The 26,521-nt window shown below is 40.5% G+C and overlaps 2 pseudogenes; one reads left to right on the forward strand and one right to left on the reverse strand.

The window, feature by feature from the left end:
* Positions 1-9,461: 9,461 nt before the first annotated feature.
* LOC149255871 (putative carotenoid cleavage dioxygenase 4, chloroplastic pseudogene) lies at positions 9,462-11,529 on the forward strand (annotated as a pseudogene).
* Positions 11,530-11,694: 165 nt separating this feature from the next.
* Positions 11,695-11,805, reverse strand: LOC149255872 (U6 spliceosomal RNA; annotated as a pseudogene).
* Positions 11,806-26,521: the final 14,716 nt, after the last annotated feature.

The raw sequence follows: 26,521 nt of genomic DNA on the forward strand, positions 1-26,521 counted from the left end.
ATTCAAGGATGATCAAATGATTCCTCATCATAATAGCAACTTCATAGTCTTATAAGCCACATGGCTATGCTATATTTTCTAAAAGCAAATATGTGAAGTTTTTTGTTATAGCTATAGCTTTTAATATTGATATGCCATGATTATGCTGAAATAATTATGTCGAAGAATAAATGAATTATATAGAATGATTTTGTAGATATTATGTGATTTAGACTTATATGATTATGAACATATAGTTCCTTTATATGTATTTTTGGTTTTATCTTGAAATATTTGGTATCTTTTTATCATCTAAAAAGAGAAGTTTATAACATTTAAAAATAAGGGTTTTCTCTTTAACAATTTATAAATATTATGATTACTAAATATTGGTCTTTGAATTAGCATTATATTTTTGGTATTATATAGTAATGATGAAGATTATAAATAAGATTGAAGAACCAATTCTCTTTATTTTCATTTAATATATAAAGACTAAAATTAATTATAATTTTATTGGTTTGTATTCATTGCATGATAAAATATACCGTTTTACAAATTCAATTTATCATGTAGTTGAAACCCAAATAAGTGTGCCATAATTGTTGTATATATGTTGTGATTGATGTTAATTGCAATGTCTTTGATATCAAGAGTAGATTTGTGCAAGTCTGTAGTAAAGTATGTCATTAAAGGAAGTGTTGTAGTGCACAAGGATGCTTAGGCTCAGGTGGATCCAAACTCAAATCAAGCAACAAAGGAAATAAAGGGCATAGTAGATAAGATGAAAAGAAACTTGATGTTTCCATAATGAGCAAAATTTGGTGTCACGTAGAATGGAACAACCACATAGAAAAAAAATTGGTGTTTCCTTGATGTGCCTGCATGTAACAACCTTGGTCAAAAATCCATGTAATAAAGTTAATAAAGGAAAAGTAATAATCGTGGTCATGAGGCACGTATTCCAAGCTGAATGTTGGGAAAAAACATAGTGATGGGTCTCACTTGTGATTAATTAATGGCTATGGAAATTGGCAAAAGAAATGGCAAAGGATTTGGAAATACAAAGTGGCATTAATTGGAATTTTATTTATAAAAATAATAGAAATTAGGAGAAAAGGGAGGTGAAAGGTCACAGGTTGCATGTGAGGAGGACAATGAAAGAAAATAATGGAAATTGAAGAAATTAGAGGCCTCATTAATAAAAAGGATTATGAGGATCAATTTGTAGCTTTTTGTTAGTTTTAGCTTGGAGCTCTCTATTCTACTCTCTCTCCTATACTCTTGGACACTTAGAGTTTTCTTGGAGCACTCTTGGAGGAGTGTGGCATACTTGGGATTTGGAGCAAGAAGGAAAATGAATAGCAGGAAAGCACAACAGGACATCTGGATCAAAAACTATCGTGGGTTTTGCTTGCAAGTACCGAGTTGCATGTATGATTTTCTTGCTAGTTTTGGAATGCATGATACATGCATGTGGTTTTTTGGTTATGATCTATCATTGGCATGGAGGATTTCCTGGATTGATGGTGGATTTTCCTAGCCTTTCCATTTCCTGGATAGCCATGGTGTTGTGTGTGTCTTTCCTTTTGTTTTTTTGCTGGTTCACATGTTCCTTACGGATGTGGGTTGAGTTAATAGTTCCTGGAAGCTTTGGTTGGACAAATGATCTGGAAGCCCTGTAACAGCTTGGGTTGACTTACTAGTCCTGGAAGTCTTGGTTGGACAAACACTTTGGAATCCCTTGGTGGGTTGAGTTATTAGTCCTGGAAGCCCTAGTTGTACAAACACTCTGCAAGCCCGACAACAACTATGGGTCGAGTTACTAGTCCTAGTATCCATGGTTGGAACAAACACTTTAGAACCTTGGACAACTTTGGTAGAGACCAATCTAGTGATGGTTAATGATGTCCGACCGTGGGGTGGAATCACTCGTTGAGGGTTGAGGTGGTTTGGCCTCTGGAAGCCTTGGTTTGTTCTTTTATTTTATTTTTTCGATGAAATCCCACATTCAGGCTTCAAATATGGCACATGGATGATTGAATGAAAGAAATATTTGGTTCAACCAATCTATAGTCGGGTGATATGTAGAAATCCCAGACCTGGTTGCATTTTTCATATGTTAATAAGAGATTCTTTACTCATGTATTCGATGGCTAAATATACTTGTTCATATGTGGCTCTTATGGTTGTTATATCTTTGTTATTTTTGTTGAATATATATGTTGGTTATGAGGATGTTTTACAACAGTCTTGATGTATGACTCTCATCATGTTTTGATTAGTAAATGAATGATCAATGAATATATGACCTAATAGACGATAATGCAGCTATTGTGATAAGGCATCAATAATTACGAATCTCAAATAAGTATGAGACCCATATTCACATATTTGTTATTATGACCTGTAGGTTGCATATTTGTGATATGTTTGACGAAATGCCTGTCATGGCTAGTAGGGCTCCAATCAAGTCATTGAGAAAATGTTTGCATTAGTAATCTTGTTTCAATGTTATTTATCATTTCTAAAGCTTTCATGAAGTTATGGGCAGTGGCCTGAGTCTTGGCCCTAAAAAGTGGCACAGAATCTGGGGTTGATGGCATAGAACTACTTGAAAAATGCCACAGTCACATGGATGCCTTGTTGTGGGAGAAACTGGAGGGTCTCAGTCATATGCATGCCTTGTCATGGGGGAAACGGAGGCTCTAGGGCAGTGAAAAAACAAGTTACCTCAGGGGTTGGTCACCTGGAAGGGTTGTTTGGCTACTGAAGGTTTTGTAGCATGTGTGGAAGGTAAGAATATATTTGTTTTATCGGTTCCACTTCTTTAACTTTACATGGGGATTTTAATCGCATCATAGTAGCCTCTCGTCACATGTTTACCCCAAAAAATCGGTTAACTTGGGTAAATGTGGGAGGAGGGTGTTACAGAGTGGTATCAAAGCATGGTTCACCTCTTGGATTGGATGCCCGATGTGTGCTGAGAATGCATACATATCAGTTGTGTATGTGTTCTTCATGCTTGTGGTATATGTGCTTGTGTTGAATGCATGGTGTTGGGCATGGTTGCATTTTTGTTGCAATGTAAAATTTGATGGTGTTGTTGTTGGGTGTGGCCATCTCGAGTGCATGTCAGTTGTGCATTAGTGATGCATGTTAGTGTTTATGTGTTGTTATGAGTACATTGACATGGTGAAATTTTTCGTGCATGAGGTCATGGTATGTGGTTGGTATGGTCATGCATTGATGACTGGATAATGGTTGAAATGATGATTAAATGTTGATGTGAGATATCCTTAGTTTATATATGTATTGCATTAATCTGGTTGGTCTTGTAGATGAGATATCCTCCCCTGAAAATAAACTAAGGTACGCTGGTTAGTTTATGATTTGGTTTGGCTGACATGATATACCTTGCAGGAAGAGAAGATCAAAGATGACTATCAATATGGTAGACTACAACTCACGAGATTCTCCCTATAGATCAGATGAGCCACATGGTGAGGGATATTCTCCTGACATAGAAGACACTTTGAGAAGTTTGAAGGTGAAATAAGGATTTTCAAAGAAGATAATGACCAAATCATTCAATCACAAGAGAGATTTTCTAGGGCACATGAGAAACAAGCAAAAGTCAATGCAACTATTCTTCAAATCTTGTCAGACTTGCAGAGACAGGGACCTCTTAGAATCAGTCATGGACAAGAGGATAGGACTAATGGAGCATATGGTAGCAGGTCACATGGTGGGAACAAGTTGGATAGAGATGACATGGTCAGAGATGGAAGATTCTTGGATACACCTGATAGACGAGGTAATGGACATGGAATTTACTCTAGTTTTGGTTCATACAGGTATCATAGTCATCATCGTTATCATCCTTACAGGAGGAGTGACAGGGGATATTTTTTGGATGAGTTCAAGAAATAAAAGCCACCTACATTTGATGGGGAAATTAAGAAGTCATAGGATTTTGAAGCATGGTTTCTTGGGATAAATAAGTTCTTTAGGTTGCATGATTACTCAGCGAACATGAAGGCCAGGATAGCGACATTCAGTCTTAAAGGTAAAGCAGATATCTGATGGGAAGATGTAAAGAATGTCAGAGGTATTCATGAAGAGGAGTTGAATTGGAGTGAGCTCTAGAGATTGTTTAGGAAGAAGTATTCATTGGAGAGCTACTATGACAAGGCAAAAGAGTTTTATGAGTTGAAGATGGGATCTATGCCTAAATAGGAGTACACTTGTAGATTCTTGGAGTTATTAAGATATGTGTCTTACCTCAATGAGGAGAAGGCCAAGATCTAGTGATCCATCAGTGGGTTGTCAGTAGTGTTCAAGGACAAGATTGAGTTTGATGAGCCTAGATCATTAAAGGAGGCCATCCAGAAGCTAAAGCATTGTTTTGAGAAATCAAAGCGCAGATCTGAGATAAAGCCAGACTAGAAATGTAACAGGGAAAATGAGACAAGAAGCAAACAAGACCAGAAGATACAAGTAACAAAGAGAATGTGACACCACATAAGAAGTTCAATGCATCTGATAGAGGACGGAATTTTGGTTTGAGGAGAAAAACGAGGGTGCAGGTTGGAAGCCTTTGCAGTGTTGGAATTGTGGTGGAGAGCATCATAGGAGATATTGTCCACAACATCACGGTGTCACACCACATATCTATAGTGCTCACAAGGCACATATAGTTGAAGATGTTGGACAGAGTATTCCATGGATCTATGCAACATTGGATAACATGTAGGTAGATGATGGGAAGAGAAATTTTGGGGGTTAACCAAAATCTCTTTTCGTTAAAGAAATCGATCCTAAGGCCTATGGGTTATGGCCCACAAACCCTTATTGAAAGCGTTCATAAGGCTTCAAGCCTTTAAAATCATGGACCATTTAACATATTAGAGCCTTTATACTATCGGAAGCTTCTATATAAAAAAAACTGGGAATCATTCATTAACGTTAATATCGAGATATATAGGTTTTCATGGGATACACGGGAAACACACCCTGAACACATAACCCGAATATCAAAATTTATAAACCCACCTCTATAAATATCAGCGGATCCGCTCTTATCACTTTCCGCTACACTGATCTCTGCCTTCTCCGAAACTCCGACTACCCGATCGCCGATTCATCTATCGACGACATCGCCACATCGCTCATCGGTGTATCGGCCATCGCTCCTCCACTACTCTTTGACCTCTCCGACATGCGATCACTGATCGCATCTGGACCGTCAATCTGAACTCTCGATCCGACGATCCAAGGTCCATCGCTTTATCACTGATCATTCTGCGGTGATGGTCGGGTCCAATAACACCCTAAGGGCTCCGCCGATGAGATAAAATCTTAGCAATTGATCTATAAGATCCAACGACCCTGGTTTTTCGAGACTTCATCTCTTCACTATTCTTGCTTGGTTTGATCTCGCCATTTGGATGGAATCTGCACTTTAAAACCATTTTCTCTACCACCTGCGTTCACAAACGATTCCACATATAACAATAATCCATTGGATTGCCATTGATCCTATCGTGATCAATGGTCAATAAATGCATTCTCAATTTGGGATTTAAGCCCTTTGCACATATATACATAACAGAATTGAAAGGGAACATACTACACAGACACGCAGAAAACCCACAAAACACATATCAATTAACCATAGCATAGTTACAATTCTAAGGCATTTTAGCCTTAGCACGGGTTCTCCTCTCGACTACATTGCATCTATCTCTGATTTCACCATTTCAATCTATATCACTCTGTCTCCTCCTATTGAATGTGTAGGTTCATCACACACACACATATATATATATGGAAACATTGGTTCATCGTTATAGGAATATTGGTTTGGATCACTATGAAGGATCCAATCAATTCTCTAACAAACCACTCCATAATGCACACATGGCAAGTTTCATTTAATAACAAGTCTTCGAGAGACTTATCCATTCCATATTTTTCTCTACTTTAAAACAGATTTGTCCCTGCTTTTCTCCCTGGTCCACGTGCTCCTCCTTTTTCACTTTGCATTCCTCCTTTTGACTAGGAGTGTTGGATGCTCCTGCATCAAACTCCTGAGGCACAAAAATTTATGACCTCTTAGTCATATGCTTCGTCTTGTCCTTAGCAATTCTACCCACTTCACTTATTCAATGGAACTGCCTTCATGGTCTTCTGTGAGCTGCAACCAAACCTCTGTAGTAATAGTCTCTGTCTACTACATGATAGCTCACCAAGCTCTCCTCACTCTGTCTTTCGGCACCGTTCAGGTTCTCTCCTTTGGAACCATATAAGCACTCCATGCTCTAGGTTTGCTGCAATCTTCTCACCTTCAGCTGTCTTTTTTTGTGCGACAGTAAGACCATAACTCTATAGCTTTATCAACTGTACCTCCTCTCCTTCTGCTTGCACTCCTTCTTCCTTCTCACAGGAAAACTTTACCTGCTCTGGTACCAAATGATGGGAAGAGAAATTTTGGGGGTTAAACAAAATCCCTTTTCCCTAAAGAAATTGATCCTGAGGCCTGTGGGTTATGGCCCACAAACCCTTATTGAAAGCATTCATAAGGCTTTAAGCCTTTAAAATCATGGACCATTTAATATACTAGAGCCTTTATACTAGCAAAAGCTTCTATATAAAAAAAAAAACTAGGAATCATTCATTAACGTTAGTATCAGGATATATAGGTTTGCATGGGATACACAGGAAACACACCCTGAACACATAACCCGAATATCAAAATTTATAAACCCGCCTCTATAAATATCAGCGGGTCCGCTCTTATCACTTTCTGCTGCACCGATCTCTGCCTTCTCCAAAACTCAGACTACCCGATCACTGATTGGTCTATCGACGACATCGCCACATCGCTCATCGACGTATCAGCCATCGCTCCTCCACTGCTCTTTGACCTCTCCAACATGCGATCACCGATCGCATCTGGACCGTCGATCTAGACTCTTGATCCAACAATCCAGGGTCCATCACTTTATCGCTGATCGCTCTGCGATGATGGTCGGGTCCGATAACACCCTAAGGGCTCCGCCGATGCAATAAAATCCTATCCATTGATCTATAAGATCCAACGGCCCTGGTCTGTCGAGACTTCATCTCTTCATTGTTCTTGCTTGGTTTGATCTCGCCGTTTGGATGGAATCTGTGCTTTAAAACCAGTTTCTCTGCCACCTACGTTCACAAACGATTCCACATATAATAATATTCCATTGGATCGCCATTGATCCTACCGTGATCGATGGTCGATTAATGCATTCTCAATTTGGGATTTAAGCCCTTGGCACATATATACATAAAATAATTGAAAGGGAACATACTACACAGACACGCAGAAAACCCACAAAACACATATCAATTAACCATAGCATAGTTACAATTCTAAGGCATTTCAGCCTTAGCACGGGTTCTCCTCTCGACTACATTGCATCTATCTCTGATTTCACCATTTCTATCTATATCATTTTGTCTCCTCCTTTGAACACACAGGTTCATCACACACACACATATATGGAAACATTGGTTCATCATTATAGGAATATTGGTTCGGATCACTATGAAGGATCCGATCAATTCTCTAACAAACCACTCCATAATGCACACATGGAAGATTACATTTAATAACAAGTCTTTGAGAGACTTATCCATTTCATCTTTTTCTCTGTTTTAAAATAGATTTGTCCCTGTTTTGCTCCCTGGTCCACGTCCTCCTCCTTCTTCACTTTGGATTCCTCCTTTTGACTAGGAGTGTTGGATGCTCCTGCATTAGTAGATCACCAAGCATCTATTATTGAGATGGATGTTAAACTTTGTGATCAAGTTGTTTCTATTTTATTGACCCTGGAGCTAATTATAGTTATGTTAATCTTGACCTGGTGGATAAGTGTGTTTTGAATAAATAAATGCATGCAAAATGTTGGTTAGTGCAGTTGGCTACAAGTACAAATAAGAGAGTTTATCACTAGGTAAGAGCTTTTACATTTGATTTTAATGGTATGCCTACATCATCACGTTTGAATGTATTGTCGTTAGGATCATATAATATGTTGTTGGGAATGGACTAGTTGTATCTTCATAAGACCAAGGTGGAATGTTATGACAAGGATATTGAGTGTCTGGATGACAATGGGGAACAAAGATTCTTACAGGGTAAGAAGAAGGAAACATCAGTTACAATGGTTACATCTATGTAGGCAAAACACAGTCGTAAGAAAGGGTGTGTGTTATTTTCATTGCATATTTCCAATGACAAAGGTAAGGAAGTTGAGGATGCAAATGTCTTGAGAAGGTATCCAGTTCTACAACAATTCTAGGATGTGTTTCCGACAGATATTTCAAAGTTTCTACCTCACACAGAAGTGGAATTTTCTATTGAGTTGGTACCAAGGGCAGGGCCAACATCAAAGGCACCTTACAGGAGGAGCACACCATAGTTGGTCGAGTTGAAGTTGCAGTTGAAGGAGATGCCTAACAAGGGATACATTAGGCCAAGTGTATCACCTTAGGGTGCACCAATGTTGTTTGTGAAGAAGAACGATGATACTCTTAGGTTATGCATTGATTATAGATAATTGAACAAAGTGACTATCAAGAATAGGTATTTGTTTCCGAGGATTGATGACTTGTTTGATCAGTTGAAGGGAGCAACAGTGTTCACAAAGATTGATCTGAGATCAGGATACCATTAGGTACGCATCAAAGAAGAAGACATCTACAAGATTTCTTTCTAGGCTAGGTATGGGAATTACGAGTTTGTTGTAGTTCCATTTGGTTTGACTAATGCTCCAGCTACTTTTATGTGCTTGATGAATAGTTTGTTGTGTCCTTATCTGGACAAGTTTGTTATTGAATCCATTGATGATATATTGGTATATTCTAAGACTGAGGAAGAACATGTCGAATATTTAGCAGCAGTATTGAGATCGCTGAGAGAACATCAGTTGTATGATAAGCTCAATAAATGGAGTTTCTTTCATACAGAGGTACATTACTTGGGACATGTGGTTTCCAAGGAAGACATAACAGTGGATATAGAAAAGATAAGGGCTATCATGGAGTGGGAAACTCCTAGGAATGTGGATGAGGTAAGGTCCTTTATGGGGTTAGCAGGTTATTATAGGAGGTTCATCAATAACTTCTCACATATTTCTTATCCTATTACATCGTTGTAAAGGAAAGGTAAGAAGTTTGAATGGATAGAGGAATGCGCAACTAGTTTTGAGCAGTTGAAGCAGTTGTTTGCATATCCGGACAAAGAGCTTGTGGTATGTACATATTCTTGCAAGAGAGGGTTTGGTGTAGTCCTAATGCAGGAAGGACAAGTAGTATGCTACGAATCAAGGAAAATTAATGAGCATGAGTAGAATTACCCAACACATGATCTTGAGTTGGCAGCAATCATCCATGCTTTGAAGATGTGGATGCATTATCTTCTTGGTAGGAGGTTCATCTCAATGAGAGATCATAGTGGATTGAGGTATATATTTGACCAACCTAATTTGAATGCCAAGAAAGCCAGATGGTTGTCCACGATCAGTGAGTTTGACTTTGAGATCAGGAACATTAATGGTAAAGAGAACAAGGTTGTAGATGCTCTTAGCAGGAGGATATAGGTAAATCACATAACAACTATGAGTTTTTATGGTACATATTTACAAGATTGGATCTTGTAGGAAGGACAACAGGATGACAATTATATTGATTTTATTAGCAAGGTATAGGTGATTAGAATGGGAACTATTGTCTCACAGTAGATGGCTTGGTCAGATTTAGGCACAGGATCTATGTTCCAGATGAAAGTGAGCTTAAGAAGATTATCTTGAGGGAATTTCATGCTGAGACGTATTCAGGTCATCCAAGATATCAGAAGAACAAAACTATTGTCAATGGCGTTGGATCTCAAAGTAATGATATGAAATCCATGCCCACGCCCACTGCTACACTTCCCTCAGAAGATCTTCTTAATGGCATTTCTTCTGCTTTGGTGGCGATTTTATGCAATGTTGTGGATGATATTATAAATAACTTTATCGATAATCCGTTGAGGCCTTTTGTGGATCCAAGATTTGTGTTGGCTGGAAACTTCGCTCTCGTGCAAGAGACTGCACTAATGGCATGCGACAAGATACAGGGCACTCTCCCTGCCTGCGTCGAAGGTGTTTATATCCGCAATGGGTGGAATTAGAGATACGTCCCAAGAGGCGGCCACCATGTTTTCGACGGCAACAGAATGCTTCACGCCGTCATGATCAAAGATGGCCGGGTAACGTTCTGCAGCCACTTCGTCTACATGCACAAATTCGTGCAAGAAGAGACGGAGGGAGGCTGGGTTGTGCCCAACTTCTTTTCCAGTTTCTACAGCCTTATCGCCGAATTGGTTAGGGGAGTCAGGTTCAACGCCAGAGTGGCTCTCGGCCTCTTTAATCCCTTCATTGGCACGGGATTGGGAAATACCAGTCTCCTGTATTTCAATGGCATACTAATGGTGCTCAAGGAATCAGATCTGTCGTACACGATGAAGGTCACAGAATCCGGAGACATCGTCACTGTCAGCAGGTATGTCTTCGACAAGAAACTCTTCATGGCCATGACAACACATCCCAAGATTGACCTCGAGACATGAGAGAGTTTTGCTTTCCATTGCGGTTTCATTCCTCCGTTTCTTAATTATTTCAGAGTGTCGCCCGCCGAAGAAAAAGAACCCGACGTCGGAATCCTGTCGATGTTGCACCCATCGTTTATTCACGATTTTTTGATAACTAAGCAGTATGCCATATTTCTCAATACCCAGATCATGGTGGACCCCATGAACATAATTGTCGGCGGCGGCTCTCCCATGGGCTGTGACCCCACTAAGGTCCCTCAGCTTGGCGTTCTCCCGTGCTACGCAACGAACGAGGCCACGATGAAATGGTTCGAAGTCCCGGGCTTCAATTTCTTACATTCGCTCAATGTGTGGGACGAGGGTGACGAGATCGTGCTGGTTGCCGTGAATTTGTACCTGGTGGAGCATGTTGTGGAGAGAACCCATCTGGTCCATTCCACAGTAGAGAAGGTCCGCATAAATTTCATAAACGAGATTGTATCCTGAAAGCCATTGTCTTCAAAATGTTTAGAGTTGGGCGTCATCAATCCCCAGTTCATTGCCAAGAAGAACAAGTATGCATACATGTTGATAGCAGCACCATTTCCTAAACTCTTTGGGCTCGTTAAACTTGACTTTGATATGCTGGAAGTGATGGCTAGAAGCGAGTGCGTGGTCACGTCAAGGGCTTATGGTGAAGGTTGCTTCGGTAGTGAGTCATTCTTTGTGCCCCAAGTTCGGATCCAAATGCCGAGGAGGATGACAGGTGCATTGTGGCTTTTACCCATAATGAAGGCACGAGGATTTCCAGTTTTCTGGTGATGGACGTGCAATCTCCAACCCTTGAAATCGTGGCCTCCGTTGAGCTCCCTGCCAGACTTCCGTATGGCTTTCATGGCATCTTCTTTAGCGATGCTGACTTGGCAAACCAAATCTAATTCCGAGCTCGCATCGAGATTAATTTTCACTAAAAATAGAAACATCTCATGATATTGCCAGGAAAAACTATAATTTTTAGGCTTTTAATGAGAAACTTGTAAATTTATAATGTGTTTCAAAAATATAAATGACATTTTATTTGTCCTAGTTTTTTTTTCAGTGGAAAAAATTTGGACCATTTCTCGATTTGTGCGTGTCATCCTTGCGCAGGGGCCATGCTAATCTTCTCTGTATCGTTCCAATTTTATCGGATGTCTCCTAGTTAGCATAGTGAAATCTTATATTAGTTCTATGTGGAATTTATTTGTCCTAGCTAGCATGGACTATTGTTGTGAAATTTTATATTAGTTCTATGTGGAATGAAAAATTCAAACGTTATTCATAAAATTGGTAAAATATTTAATCTTATTTATATTTTATTATATTTATTTCAATTTTAATTAATTTATAATGATTATATTATTATTATATTAATTTGAATTAATGATTTGTTTATAAAAAATATTTTAAACATGTATTTATTGACCATTTATTCAAAATTTCATATATATATATTATTGAAAAAAAATTCTTATCCCTCTCCCTTAGAGTGATTTCTAACAATTAACTTCATAAACATTATTATAATAACTTTAGAAATTATTGAATCTACATCATTCTACACATATAAGACACATATTTTCCTCTAAATAATTCTTATATTTATATTTAAACATTTTTTTACAAATTTCAATCAATTTTAAGAATATATTCATCTAATAATCTCATATATAGACACGCTAATAACACATAACAAGAATATTAAAATTCTTCGGTCAAAGGAGACTCCGAGCGCACAACAGATCAGGTAAATGGATTCAGAATTTCGAGATGGCAGCAGGAGATCTTCCTCATGCAAATTCTCAACAACTCTATGATCACAAATTATATAGTGACTTGAATGCTTACAGCATATATAATGTAACTTTTTGTCTTGCAATAAAAAGTTCGATTTTTTTCTCAGAAAAAAAAACAAGAATATTAAAATAGCTACTTGATTATTTTTTCTTAATTGTTTTACATATATATAATCTAATTTAATTACTTGAATGACCGTGACCACTAATTAGTAACAAGAATATTACAATGCCTACTTGATTATTTTTTCTTAATTGTTTTACATATATATAATCTAATTTAATTACTTGAGTGACCGTGACCACTAATTAGTAACGAGAATATTAAAATAGCTACTTGATTATTTTGTCTTAATGGTTTTACATATATATAATCTAACTTAATTACTTGAGTGACCACTAAGTTATTTAGATGTGGTATCTTGAAAGTTGTAAAATGATTGAATCACTGTATAGTAAGGAAAATTTATCATAATTCAATTATCAAATTAGTAGTGGAACAACTACACCACTTGAAATTAAATCGATTAAATCTATTTTCATTTTTGTTTGATATAAATTTTCTATTATTTAAATTTATCAAATACTAATATATAGCGATTAAAATTGAATTTCCCATTATTTTTAAAGAGTTTATAATTTGTTTTAAATAAAAAATAAAAATTTAAGATGGGTTGGAAAATATTTTTTTTTTTTAAATAATCACTTTTCTAAAAGGTTAACTTGGGTATTTAGCATTATAAAATAGTGGTATTCAGTGCATTGTTCACAAATATTTAGATGTGTGGTTGAAAGAAACATACAACCTCTACACATATTTGGTATTTTGGAGTTTTGTGGCCATTTCATGTTGCATAAAGTTTAGGTTAGTAATTTTATTATCTGAGCTTGTTTCAAGTTGTATAACTATTGAAATCAATATAATTTTTTTTATGTTTTGATTTTTTTTTTTGGCATATTTTATGATATATTTTTCGAGATATATTATAGGAATTGTTGGAATCACAAATTTGAGTTATAAACTTTGTATAATATGAGTGGTACAAAGGTTTTTCAAGGTGTTGAATCTATTTATGTATTGAAGGATGCATCTTAAAGAACAAAACCCCATGATTTCTCCAAAAAAAAATATTGTGGATTCTAAATAAAAAGCCAAAATGTACAAGAGTTAGATTGTGCCATAAAATCAATTGTGTAACAATGTCAAAAAAATTATTTTACACATATCTTTGGGGAGTTTGTGGGTTGATACTATATCTAAGGAGACCTTGATCTTTCTAGTGAGCATATACATTCATGAATTCAAGGATGACCAAATGATTCCTCATCATAATAGCAACTTCATAGTCTTATAAGCCACATGGCTATGCTATATTTCCTAAAAGAAAATATGTGAAGGTTTTTGTTATAGCTATAGCTTTTAATATTGAGATGCCATGATTATGCTGAAATAATTATGTAGAAGAACAAATGAATCATATAGAATAATTTTGTAGATATTATGTGATTTATACTTGTATGATTATGAACATATAGTTCCTTTATATGTATTTTTGGTTTGATCTTGAAATAGTTGGTATCCTTTTATCATCGAAAAAGAGAAGTTTATAATATTTAAAATGAAGGGTTTTCTCTTTAACAATTTATAAATATTTTGATTACTAAATATTGGTCTTTGAATTAGCATTATGTTTTTGATATTATATAATAATGATGAAGATTATAAATAAGATTGAAGAACCAATTCTCCTTATTTTCATTTAATATATAAAGACTAAAATTATTTATAATTTTATTGGTTCGTATTCATTGAATGATAAAATATACCCTTCTACAATATTAAATTTATCATGTAGTTGAAACCCAAATAAGCTTTCCATAAGTGTTGTATATATGTTGTGATTGATGTCAATTGCAATGTTTTTGTTGGGCGTGGGATCCCCCAACGCAGGTTTTGGGGCTTAAAGCCCATATTTTGACCAAATCCGATGTAAAGACTCTGCGTTTTGTGGGCGCGGAGTGTGAAGATTGTAAATGAGTCATAGGGCTATCCGCCCTCATTTTTGTAATGTAATGTCGGCTTTAGAAACCTACCCATGGCCTGCGGACCATGGGATTGTATAAATAAAGTGAGGCTCTAAGTTTTAAAGAGAGGAAGTAAGTTAGTAAGATCTAAAGATGAAGAATTGAGTCTTATATAAGTGTAGAGTCAAGTCTTTGGGTCGTAGAGTAGGAGAAAGCTCTACAGCTGAGTGCGCAGAGGCATAGTAGTCCACAGCTGAGTGCGCGGACCCCTGCAGGTGAGTGCGCAGGGCAGGTTGAGTCTATAACCTTTGGAGAAGCAATAAAGAGAAGTCTTACATCATTTCTGTGTATCTTTTTCATGTTTTGTGCATTGAATGTATCAGATATAAATTGCATTTCTGTTGTTTATATGATGTGTGAACTTATATGAATGTGTTGATAAAGTGAATATAAGATAAACTATCTGTTTACGCGAAAATAACTAACTGTTGTAAGAATATATGTAAGCTACATAGTGTAACTTGGGGAAGTAGTGCAGATCACTGCTAGGGCAACGCGAAATCACCTTAGCCCCTGGTTAGGGCTGCGCAAAGGCAATTATAACAGATTGCGAAGGCCTCGCAGGTCAGGATAGTGTGTGAAGTGAACTATGTGAAGGTATTTACAGTTGGACTAAATCGACCCCTCAGACATCTCAAGGGTGCAGAAACTTGGTTCCAGTATCCCCCCATACTGCTTCGGGTGAGACCTCAGTCCGCGCTCCGCGGGCTATTGCCGAAAGGGCCAGTAGTACAGGTATTTCTTTGGCTAATTAACTCCGAACCTGGGTCAGGCCCCCTCAAGCCAATAAATGGTTCTATTTCCGGGACTGGAATCTGCATAGAGATGTTTGATGTCGTATCATTGGAATCCAACTAAGAAGGAAATTGAAGGTTGGTTGGACAGGAGAATTCATGAGTTTGTTGCATAGGAGAACAGGAATCCGTGACTAGACAACTACCTATACTCATAGATCCACGAAATATTTTTCGCATCTTTCCCTATTGAGCTGTATGAGTGGATCGCGAAGCTAGAAGATAGCCAGGGAATGTGGAAACTCGACAATCCTATTGTGTGGACCCCAGAGTTGGTGCACAGATTGGAAGCATCCGAGGATAAGATCGTGTGCGCTGTTGATCATTGGCTTGATCAAATTATAGGAGGATTCATTACTGAGTTCGCGATAGATACTTCAGTCAGCTATAGTGAGGCATAGCGACTCTTTCTCAAAGGACCGTGAGGTAAGTACGTAAAGTCTCTGAATACTTGGATTAAAATGCTATTGTGTGAAAAGAGGGTTATGCAATTAACTTGATGCCCGGAGCCACGCGAAGTGGAAAAACCTACAGAAACGAAGGAAGTAAGGGACCAGAGAATAGCCCTTTGATTTCACCTCCGCGAGGGGACGAGGAAGAGCTCGCAAAGTGCGATCCATTTGATAAGGCAAAGGATTCCGCACATACCATGCCCACGCACACCGCCACCAGTTTCACCACCTTCACCTCCATTCTTCACCTGTACCACCTCCGCCACCACTGCGGGTCAATATGGAAAGCGCGATAAAGTTTCCTGTGTTCAAGGGAGTAGGAAATGAGGATCCGGACCAGTTTTGGTTCGTGATAAGAGCCCTATGGGAAGTGCAAAGAGTTATAGATGATAATATAAAGAAAGTGAAATTGGTCAGCGCTCTGCAGGATCGTGTGCTGACCTGGTATATTAAGCATTCTAATGAATGCGGGAATCGCAGATATCCAAATTGCACTAAACAGAGAATTTAGCAGGCCAAAGTCAGAAGCGCAGTCGATCATTGGATTCAAAGAGATCACAATGCTACTAGGTGAGACTCCTTGGGAGCTGGATCAGAGGATGAAGTGTATGATTCGTGAAGCTAATATGACTTTGACGAATGGACAACACCACGAATGGTTTGTAGCATCGCTAACGCCGCATTTGAGGAATGCGTTGTCGCAACAGAGGTTAACAACTCAGGAAGAGGCCTTGGAGATCACGATGAGGCTGCATGAAACCTTGATGCAGGATCCTAACTTGGGAGTTCAGCAAATCCATGCACAGTTGAAAAACTTATGCCTTGATATGCAAAGTTTGAAATAAGACATGACAGCCCGACCAGAAGTGCGCGAAGAGGTATGGTGCGTAAAATGCAAGGGTCAGGATCATGATAAGGACCACTGCCTTGTGTTCGCGAATTGCCTCGTGGGATCAGGACCGATGCCGTTAAGGCCGGAAGCGCAAGCAGGACCTAGCAGGACACCTACTTGTGGTGCGCGATTTTTCAAATAGGAGGAAAGCATGCAACAGACAATTGCCATTTGTTACAGAAGTACACGCACAATTTGCAACAATTGTTCGGTAGTTTTTGTAGATCAGTTAGACACGATGAACGCACTTGTAGAAGTTATGAGCTGATGATGTATAGAACTCCCACCTATAGAGTTGAGGCCAAAATGTAGCTCCTAGACCAGAAAGCAAGAGCGGCGTGAGCCGGATTTCAGGGGAGCAAATGAGGCCAAGGTGGAGGAGGACCTGGAAGAGGTTGTAGACAACTCATATGCTACAATTGCAGAGGTCCAAGACATTATGCCAGTGATTGTATGAACCCAACACGTCCATCATGTCTGTATTATACCTTATTTGATCATAAGACGGAAGATTGTCCTACGCTGATAGCTAGGATGTGCGATAAGGGAGCGCTACCGCCTCCCCCGACTCAGAACCTATAGATGATGACGTCTGAGCCGCGTGAGGAAGATCAAAATGTGAACATTGTGCTTCAAAGTGGAATTGCGATGGGGGGTGATAAAGGCAAATAGCTCAAAGATAGTACTTGGGTTCGCAAGGCTCCGACGAAAGAAGCAGAGTTTGATTTGGACCGTGCTAAGGAAACCTTCATGGAAGCTAAGAAGAGCTTCACTGATGCCTCCACTTCAGGAAGAAAAGATAGACTGGAGCCTGAAATGGACCCATCTATGCTTACGACATTCCTGGAAATATGCATGAAGCTACTGCGCGACAGTAAGGCTGTAAAAGAATTGCACGAAATTATTAACAGATGCGCTGGGACCGCGATAGGAGAACTACGTGTAGTCCAAAATATTGGAAAGAATAAGACTAGGACAAGGAGAGAAATGAGGCTAACTGCACAGATTGGAGAATATGATATGGACCAAGTAACTCTGGATTTAGAATCAGAAACGAACGTTCTGTTGAAGTAGACATGGGAGCGCATGGGGAGGCCTATTCTGTAATGGTCTCCTATTCAGCTGCGAACGACGAACCAGCAAAAGATAATACCTATGGGGAGATTGCAGGGAATCACCGTGGATATTGAGGGAGTGAGCATGCTAGCAGACTTTCAAGTGATAGAGATTGTCGATGACAGCAATCCCTACCTCGCGCTCTTAGGAATTGATTGGGCCACTGACATAAACGGGGTGATTAATCTGAAGAAGCGCAAGATGATTTTTGAGAAGAAGTCTCTACGCGTAGTTATACCCTTAGACCTATTGAGAGATCTCGCTACACAGATTCGGTGCGTGACTATGAAAGCAACGACGATTTGGACTGCATCTACAAAATAACCATGCGAGAGCAATATTGGGTAAATCCACCACAGACAGATAGATCTCATGGGAGCGTGAAGGCTCCTGTACTTCATATTTGGATGAGGAGATAGAGCGATGGCAGAACGGGTTACATGAGGTAACCACACTAAATTGTAACATGATGACAAGGTCGATATGCTGCGTATCGACATAAGTGAGGGATCTGCCTATGTATGATGGTTTAAGTGACGTAGATTCTTTCTTGGAAAGATTTGAAAGGGAGGTGTTGAAAAAGCAACGTTTCCAGGCCTTGAATTGGGTACTGCACGCTATGCTCGCAAGGTGGGAGGTACGCACAGAGGAAGCTTTGAAGACTGGCGTGCATGTAGGAAACTGTTGCGCACATGGTATGGGAAACCTATAGTGCAATTGGCAGATAAATACAATGGACAGGATGGTCCGTGCGCGCATCTGTCCAGGTGGGTACAAGCATATGGCAAACAAACTACGCGGATGCACATGAGCTTCACGTTGGGAAGTATTGGCAATAAGAATGTGTGTGGGGTGGCAAATGCAGAAATGGTTCCTCAAGTTGGAAAAGGGCGTGGAGAGAACGAGCACCTAGAAGGTTATCCACGCAGAATCATTTAACGAGGTGCGCGGAGCGCTGAACAAGGTATATAATGTGTAGTGAAGTGATTGGGACCTACATGTACCAGCAGTTTTGTGGGCTTATAGGTTGATGTGCAAGAAACTGACGGAACAAACGCCTTCTAGGCTGGCCTATGGAGCGAGTGTTGTAATGCCGATGGATTCTATCATGCCTAGTTCGCGCATAGCAGTGCCCACGGATATGATGGATCGTGGAGCCTTGGAAGAATGGATCGCGTAGCTGGATGAAGAAGAATGCTTGGGACCTGATCAAGAAATTCAGCAGGGTGATCTTAGGCTCTAAGCACTCATGAATGAAAGAGTTCAGTTGAGGGAAAAAAGCGCCATGGTGGAAGTAGAAATCAAGAATATTGAGGAAGGAATAAAGAAGGAATTTCTTGATAAAAGTGTCGTGGTGATAAGACAGGGGGCACACAGTTCTGTTGACAAATTTAGGAGCTACCATCGAGAGTTGATCAGTGTAATGCCTTGGATCAGGCTGTATATTACTAAAGGGATCACCGATGGTGGCGCGATGCAGATGGTAAAGTGTGCGATGCAGATAGTAAAGTTAAAAGACAGACTTTTCCCAGGAAAAGTGATTGATGGTCGGTTGAAGTCATATACAGGTAGCCCAGTTGCCTGACTAGCTGTGGGAAGCACAGTCTTAGCGCTCCAGGTAGTTGAAAGGAGGCACGGGAATATAAAATACTCTGCTCGAAAATTGCGCGATGATAGGACTACGTGTAGGAGCGAAGTGTCACAAGGTCTGCAACAGTGCAAGGGTAGCTGCGCTGCCGCGCGGGTTGGCTGGAAAGTGACCGTTATAGTCACTATTCATGATGTGATGCTTGGTTTGAGACCAAATGGAGTGGGTAGCAGGCATTTAAGGTAGGCTTTATGGGCTAGATTTGGGAAAATATGCCACCAAGGGAGCATTAATGAACCAGATTTGGGGGGAACGGTCGAATTCGAATTCAAAAGGTGCTATAAATTGCAAAGGGCTACCCAGCAAACAACACTTGGCCATTTGAGAATTGAGTTATTGCACGCCCAGAGATCTATGAAACTACATATGTTTGATATTTTGAAGTCAAAGGCATTGTTTGAGCACTTACTTAAGCCATTGAGAGATTTGTGGAATAGCAGTATGACACCAGAGGGAGCCATGGATATCGGCAAAATGACCGCTAAAGAGGTTGCGCAGGCCATGACTATAGGAGATGCCCCTGAGAGTGCCAGGATAGTCGTAGAAATCCCTAAATCACCGCACATACCAAGACCTAAGAAAGATAAGTAGCCCATGGGTCCAGTGCGCGTGTCCCCTAGAAACTCGCTACGAACTAAACTGACCATGGAAGAAAAGGGGAAAGCGGTTAATCTGGAAACTGATGAAGAGGAGGAAGACCTTAAGGAAATCCTTGTCGAAGAGGAGGAGGACAAAGACATGGAGGTTGAAATCGAGGATATGGACCCTCTAACCAGGCTGCCTGCATATGTTCCTTCGCAGAAGGGAAAGGCAATGGTGCCCAAGCACCTAGGTAAGAGTAAGAGCTCTCTGCAGACTCCGCTGCTACCTAACGATATCGTTTTTGAAGGAGCGCACTTGGGACGGGTGGCGAGTCTAAAGTTTGAAGACTGGGATCTCGTGGACCACGAAAATTTCCCACACTTGGCAACCACGCATCTCATGAAGACGAATACAAACACTGCGGCGGGAGTCGCAGAGTTGGAGCCGCACAAGTGGTTGCACGGGGTAGAGAAAGCAGGGTTGTTGAACGTGCTCTGGGTGCTGCATTACCATCGCGCCCCAGTAACTATCTTTCTCATCATGCAGCTACTCTACCTGGTGCATGATGGGTGTTTGTGGCTAGAGGAGTCCATCACCATCATGGACTACTTGATTCATAGAATTACCCGACTCCCTTGCAAGGGGGAGGACCGAGCGGATTTTTCAGAGGATAAGAGTACCAACCTGGCCATCGTGGAGGCCATGAAGGAAAAATTCAAGCTGGAGAAGAAGAAGAGAGGGTATGAAATCTCCAGTATCAATAATAAGGTAGTCAAAGTTGTGACCCAGATATTGGCTGGCAAGGTTATGAGGAAGTGTCGCATGGATGAGGTGCCCGCACTGGTGGTAGCACTTGCCGCGTAGTGTGCATAGGGTGTCCAGTTTAACTAGTCAGAGTACCTGTGCAAGGAGTTCCTGGAGAATTTCCACGAGGCACAAGAATAGGGGAAGACCTTCCACTATGCATGGCTTCTATTGTCCATAGTGCTGGTAGCTTAGAAGTTTCCTTAGGACAGCTAGTTCCCAACAATTGCGCGAGATCTTCCGGAGGCAGCGAAGTACGCTTCGCTGTGGGCCACTAAATACGTGCAAAGGATCGGAGACAGTAAGATATTTTGGGTGTTCATGGAGACGAACATCAAAATGGGGATTAACTGTAGGCCACAATTATCACCCCCTGTCTACAATAGCCTACAAAGCTTTGTGGAGTTCAAGGCAAACTTCCATCATGTGTGCATCAGGGCGTGCAAGGACTCTACAAAGAAGTGGAATGAACTGTCGTACCTGACCACGGATGATTTTATATTCATCGTGCTTGAGTCACGGCTGCTAGAGTGGCACGCTCCAGCCCTCTCCATGACAAAAACAAAAAAGTCTACTGCACAAAGGAAGAAGGAGGAGGCAAAACTGCGGATGGCACAGTTGGCAGTGAAGAGAAGAAAAGTGGTAGCAACAGTTGAGTAGCAACTAGCAATAGAGAAGGAGCGCAAGGTCCATAAGTCGCCCTCTCCCAAGGAAGAGCTCGAGATAGAGGAAGGTGGCGCAAACCCAGAAACAACATCTATACAGTTGAAGCGCCAGCACCTGAGAGAGCAGGTGGGGCCATGAAAGAAGTCGAAAGCTTCTAAGACTTATTTAGACCCGATCACCCTCACCGAAGGAAATCTCCATGATATAGGGGATACAGTGCGCGACGTCACTACGGAGGCCCTCCAGCAGCTCGCAGAGGGAATCAGATTTTTGTGGGGACCCTCCAAGCACAGATACAGGAGTTGCAGGTGCGCACTCCTCAAGCTAGTACTCTCTCGACCAGCCTTGCAGTAGGAACGACCGCGACTGAAGAAAATGTTGCGCAACCGCATGACCAACACCATAGTTCCACCAGAGGGGGCATTGGTTATAGAGAATGAGGCCAACAGGCCTATGGTCAGTGATTTAAAGGGAGTAGGGATTAACATGGCTGCGCTCCCTTGGGAGACACTTTATGGCCTGCAGGATGTAGTGACTGCAGAACTGCGGGCTAGGAAGGGTCGCGCACTACAGGTGTTGAGCGAGCAGAAAATTAATATGGAACAACTGAGCCTACAGTGTGACGAGGTAGTAGCGCAAAACTGGCAGATGATGCAAGTGGTTGAGGAGGGTTGCCAGATGGTCCCTGAGTTGGCCATCCCAGTAGAGGCACCAGCAGAGGTGCGCATCCAGAGGTTAGCAGCAGGGGTGTGTGAGGCACAAGAAGAGATGGCTAAGGTTCAACTGGAGTTGAACCTTCAGATAGCAGAGCTGTAGTTGAAGGCGTAACCTTCAACTCCTCCTGAGGTAAAGGAACAATGCGGCAGTGCCATTACATTGGGGATGGAGGAGATCAGCAGTGCAATAAAGGACTGCACCAAAATGTTGGAAGAGTCGTTTGATGTCCTCACCACTCTGCAGGAGGACCCGAACATACAGCACTTAGAAATAGAGGCACGTGAGATGCAGCAAAGATATGATGATATAAAAGGGACCACGTAGACAGTGGCCCTTACACAAAGGCTCGCACGGATGCAACAAGCCAAAGCGCTTAAGAAGTAGGTAGGCATAGCGCAACATACAAAAGCGGTTTTGAAGGTGCGTGTCTAGCCTTGGATTGATGAGGCATTTGTCATTACAGCCTCGATCAAAGCCAAGCTCGCGAAGATGTAGGGAATGTAGGAGTAGATACAAGGAAGCATTTCAAACACAATAGTCTCTGAACAGTGCATGCAGGAGATACAGCAGAAAACTGCTCAGTGTGCTGCCGATCTTGCAGCAATTTAGACAGAGTTGGGAGGTCTCCACACAAAGATCTCCGCACCAACAGAGTGACTCGAGGGCGAGTCATGATGTTTGTGTTAGTGTCCTGTTGGGTGCGAGATCCCCCAAGGCAAGTTTTGGGGCTTAAAGCCAATATTTTGACCAAATCCGATGTAAAGACTTTACTTTTCGTGGGAGCAAAGCGTGAAGATTGTAAATGAGTCATAGGGTTGTTCGCCCTAATTTTTGTAATGTAATTTCGGCTTTAGAAACCTAACCATGGTCTGCGGACCATGGGATTGTATAAATAGAGTGAGGCTCTAAGTTGTAAAGAGAGGAAGTAAGTCAGTAAGATCTAAAGATGAAGAATTGAGTCTTATCTAAGTGTAGAGTTGAGTCTTTCGGTCATAGAGTAGGAGAAGGCTCTACAGCTAAGTGTGCAGAGGCCTAGTACTCCACAGCTAAGTGCGTAGACCCCTGCAGCTGAGTGCGTAGGGCAGGTTCAGTTTGTAACCTTTGGAGAAGCAATAAAGAGAAGTCTTACATCATTTCTGTGTATCTTTTTCCTGTATTGTGCATTGAATGTATCATATATAAATTACATTTCTATTGTTTATATGATGTATGAACTTATATGAATGTGTTGATAAAGTGAATATAAGATAAAGTATCTGTTTACGCGAAGATAACTAACTATTATAAGAAGATAAGTAAGCTAAGTGTGTAACTTGGGGAAGTAGTGCAGATTGCTGCTAGGGTAGCGCGAAATCACCTCAGCCCTGGTTAGGGCTGCGCGAAGGCGATTATAACAGATTGCGAAGGCATCACAGATCAGGACAGTGCGCGAAGTGACCTGCATGAAGGTATTTACAGTTGGACTAAACCGAACCCTCAGACATTTCAAGGGTGCGGAAGCTTGGTTCCAACATGCCCGCATACTGCTTCAGGTGAGAACTCAGTCTACGCATCGCGGGCTGTTTCCAAAAGGGCCAGTAGTAGAGGGATTTGTTTGGCTAATTAACTCTGAACCTGGGTCAGGCCCCCTCAAGCCAACAATCTTTGATATCAAAGGTAGTGTTGCGCAAGTCTGTAGTAAGGTATGGTCATTAAAGGAAGTGTTGTAGTGCACAAGGAAGCTCAAGCTCAGGTGGATCCAAACCCAAATCAAGAAAAAAAGGAAACAAAGGGCATAGTAGATAAGATGGAAAGAAACTTGATGTTTCCATAATGAGTAAAATTTGGTGTCGTGTAGAATGGAACAACCACATAGTAAAAAAATTGGTGTTTCCTTGATGTGCCTGCATGTAACAGCATTGGTCAAAAATCCATGTAATAAAGTTAATAAAGGAAAAATAATAACCATGGTCATGAGACACGTATTCGAAGTTGAATGTGGGGAAAAAAACATAGTGATGGGTCTCACTTGTGATTAATTAATGTCTATGGAAATTGGCAAAAGAAATGGAAAAGGATTTGGAAATACAAAGTGTCATTAATTGGAATTTTATTTATAAAAATAATGGAAATTAGGAGAAAATGAAGGTCAAAGGTCACAGGTTGCATGTGAGGAGGACAATGAAAGAAAATAATGGAAAGTGAGGAAATTAGAGGCCTCATTAATAAAAAGGATTCTAAGGATTAGTTTGTAGCTTTTGTTAGTTTTAGCTTGGAGCTATCTATTCTACTCTCTCTCCCATACTCTTGGACACTTAGAGTTTTATTGGAGCACTCTTAGAGGAGTGTGGCATACTTGGGATTTGCAGCAAGAAGGAAAACGAATAGCAAGAAATTGCAATAGGACATTAGGATCAACAACTACAGTGGGTTTTGCTTGCTGGTAGCGAGTTGCATGTATTATTTCCTTGCTAGTTTTGGAATGCATGACACATGCATGTGGTCTTTTGGTTATGATCTATCATTGGCATGGAGGATTTCCTGGATTGACGATGGATTTTCCTAGCCTTGCCATTTCCTGGATATCCATGGTGTTGTGGGTGTCTTTCCTTTTGTTTTTTGGTTGGTTCACATGTTCCTTATGGTTGTGGGTTGAGTTATTAGTTCCTGGAAGCTTTGGTTGGACAAATTCTCTGGAAGTCCTATAAGAACTTGGGTTGAGTTACTAGTCCTGGAATTCTTGGCTGGACAAACACTTTGGAATCCCTTGGTGGGTTGAGTTATTAGTCCTGGAAGCCCTGGTTGTACAAACACTCTGGAAGCCCAACAACAACTATGGGTTGAGTTACTAGTCCTAGTATCCATGGTTGGAACAAACGCTTTAGAGCCTTGGACAACTTGGGTAGAGACCAGTCTGGTGATGGTTAATGATGTCCGGCCGTGAGGTGGAATCACTAATTGAGGGTAGAGGTGGTTTGGCCTCCGGAAGCCCTAGTTTTGTTTTTTTTTTATTTGTTCCATGAGATCCCACATTCAGGCTTCGAATATGGCACATGGATGATTGATTGAAAGAAATATTTGGTTCAACCAATCTATGGTCGGGTGATATGTGGAAGTCCCATACCTCGTTGCATTTTTCATATGTTAATAAGAGCTTCTCACCTCATGTATTTGATGGGTAAATATACTTGTTCATATGTGGCTCTTATGGTTGTTATATCTTTGTTATTTCTATTGAATATATATGTTGGTTATGAGGATGTTTTACGACAGTCTTGATGTATGCCTCTCATCATGTTTTGATTAGTAAATGAATGATCAATGAATATATGACTTAATAGATGATAATGTAGCTATTGTGATAAGGCATCAATAATTACGAATCTCAGATAAGTATGAGACCCATATTCTCATATCTGTTGTTATGACCTGTAGATTACATATTTGTGATATGTTTGATTAAATGCTTGTCATGGCTAGTAGGGCTCTAGTCAAGTCATTGATCAAATGTTTGCATTAGTAATCTTGTTTCAATGTTATTTATCATTTCTAAAGCTTTCATGAAGTTATGGGCAGTGGCCTGAGTCTTGGCCCTAAAAAAGTGGCACAAAATCTGGGGTTGATGGCATAGGACTACATGAAAAATGCCACAGCCACATGGATGCCTTGTTGTGGGAGAAAATGGAGGGTCTCAGTTGCATGCATGCCTTGTCATGGGGGAAACTGAGGCTCTAGGGCAGTGAAAAAGCAAGTTGCCTCAGGGGTTGGTCACCTGGAAGGATTGGTTGGCTATTGAAGGTTATGTAGCATGTGTGGAAGATCAAAATATTTGTGTTTTATCAGTTCCACTTGTTTAACTTTACATGGGGATTTGAATCTCATCATAGTAGCCTCTTGTCACATGTTTACCCCAAAAAATCAGTTAACTTGGGTAAATGTGGGAGGAGGGTGTTACAGAGTGGTATCAGATCATGGTTCACCCCTTGGATTGGATGTCCAATGTGTGATGGGAATGCATACATATCAGTTGTGTATGTGTTCTTCATGCTTGTGGTATGTGTGCTTGTGTTGAATGCATGGTGTTGGGCATGGTTGCATTTGTGTTGCGATGTGAAAGTTGATGGTGTTGTTGTTGGGTGTGGTCATCATGAGTGCATGCCAGTTGTGTATTGGTGATGCATGTTAGTGTTTATGCATTGTTATGAGTAAATTGACATGGTGATAGTTTTCGTGCATGAGGTCATGGTATGTGGTTGGTATGGTCATGCATTGATGACTGGATAATGGTTGAAATGATGATTAAATGTTGACATGATTATGTTTATATATGTATTGCACTAATCCGGTTGGTCTTGCAGAT

The sequence above is a fragment of the Pinus tabuliformis genome, chromosome 7 (assembly GCF_031772625.1).
Source record: "Pinus tabuliformis cultivar Carrire ecotype Pingquan chromosome 7, CPIR1, whole genome shotgun sequence".
NCBI classification, from domain to species: Eukaryota; Viridiplantae; Streptophyta; class Pinopsida; order Pinales; family Pinaceae; genus Pinus; species Pinus tabuliformis.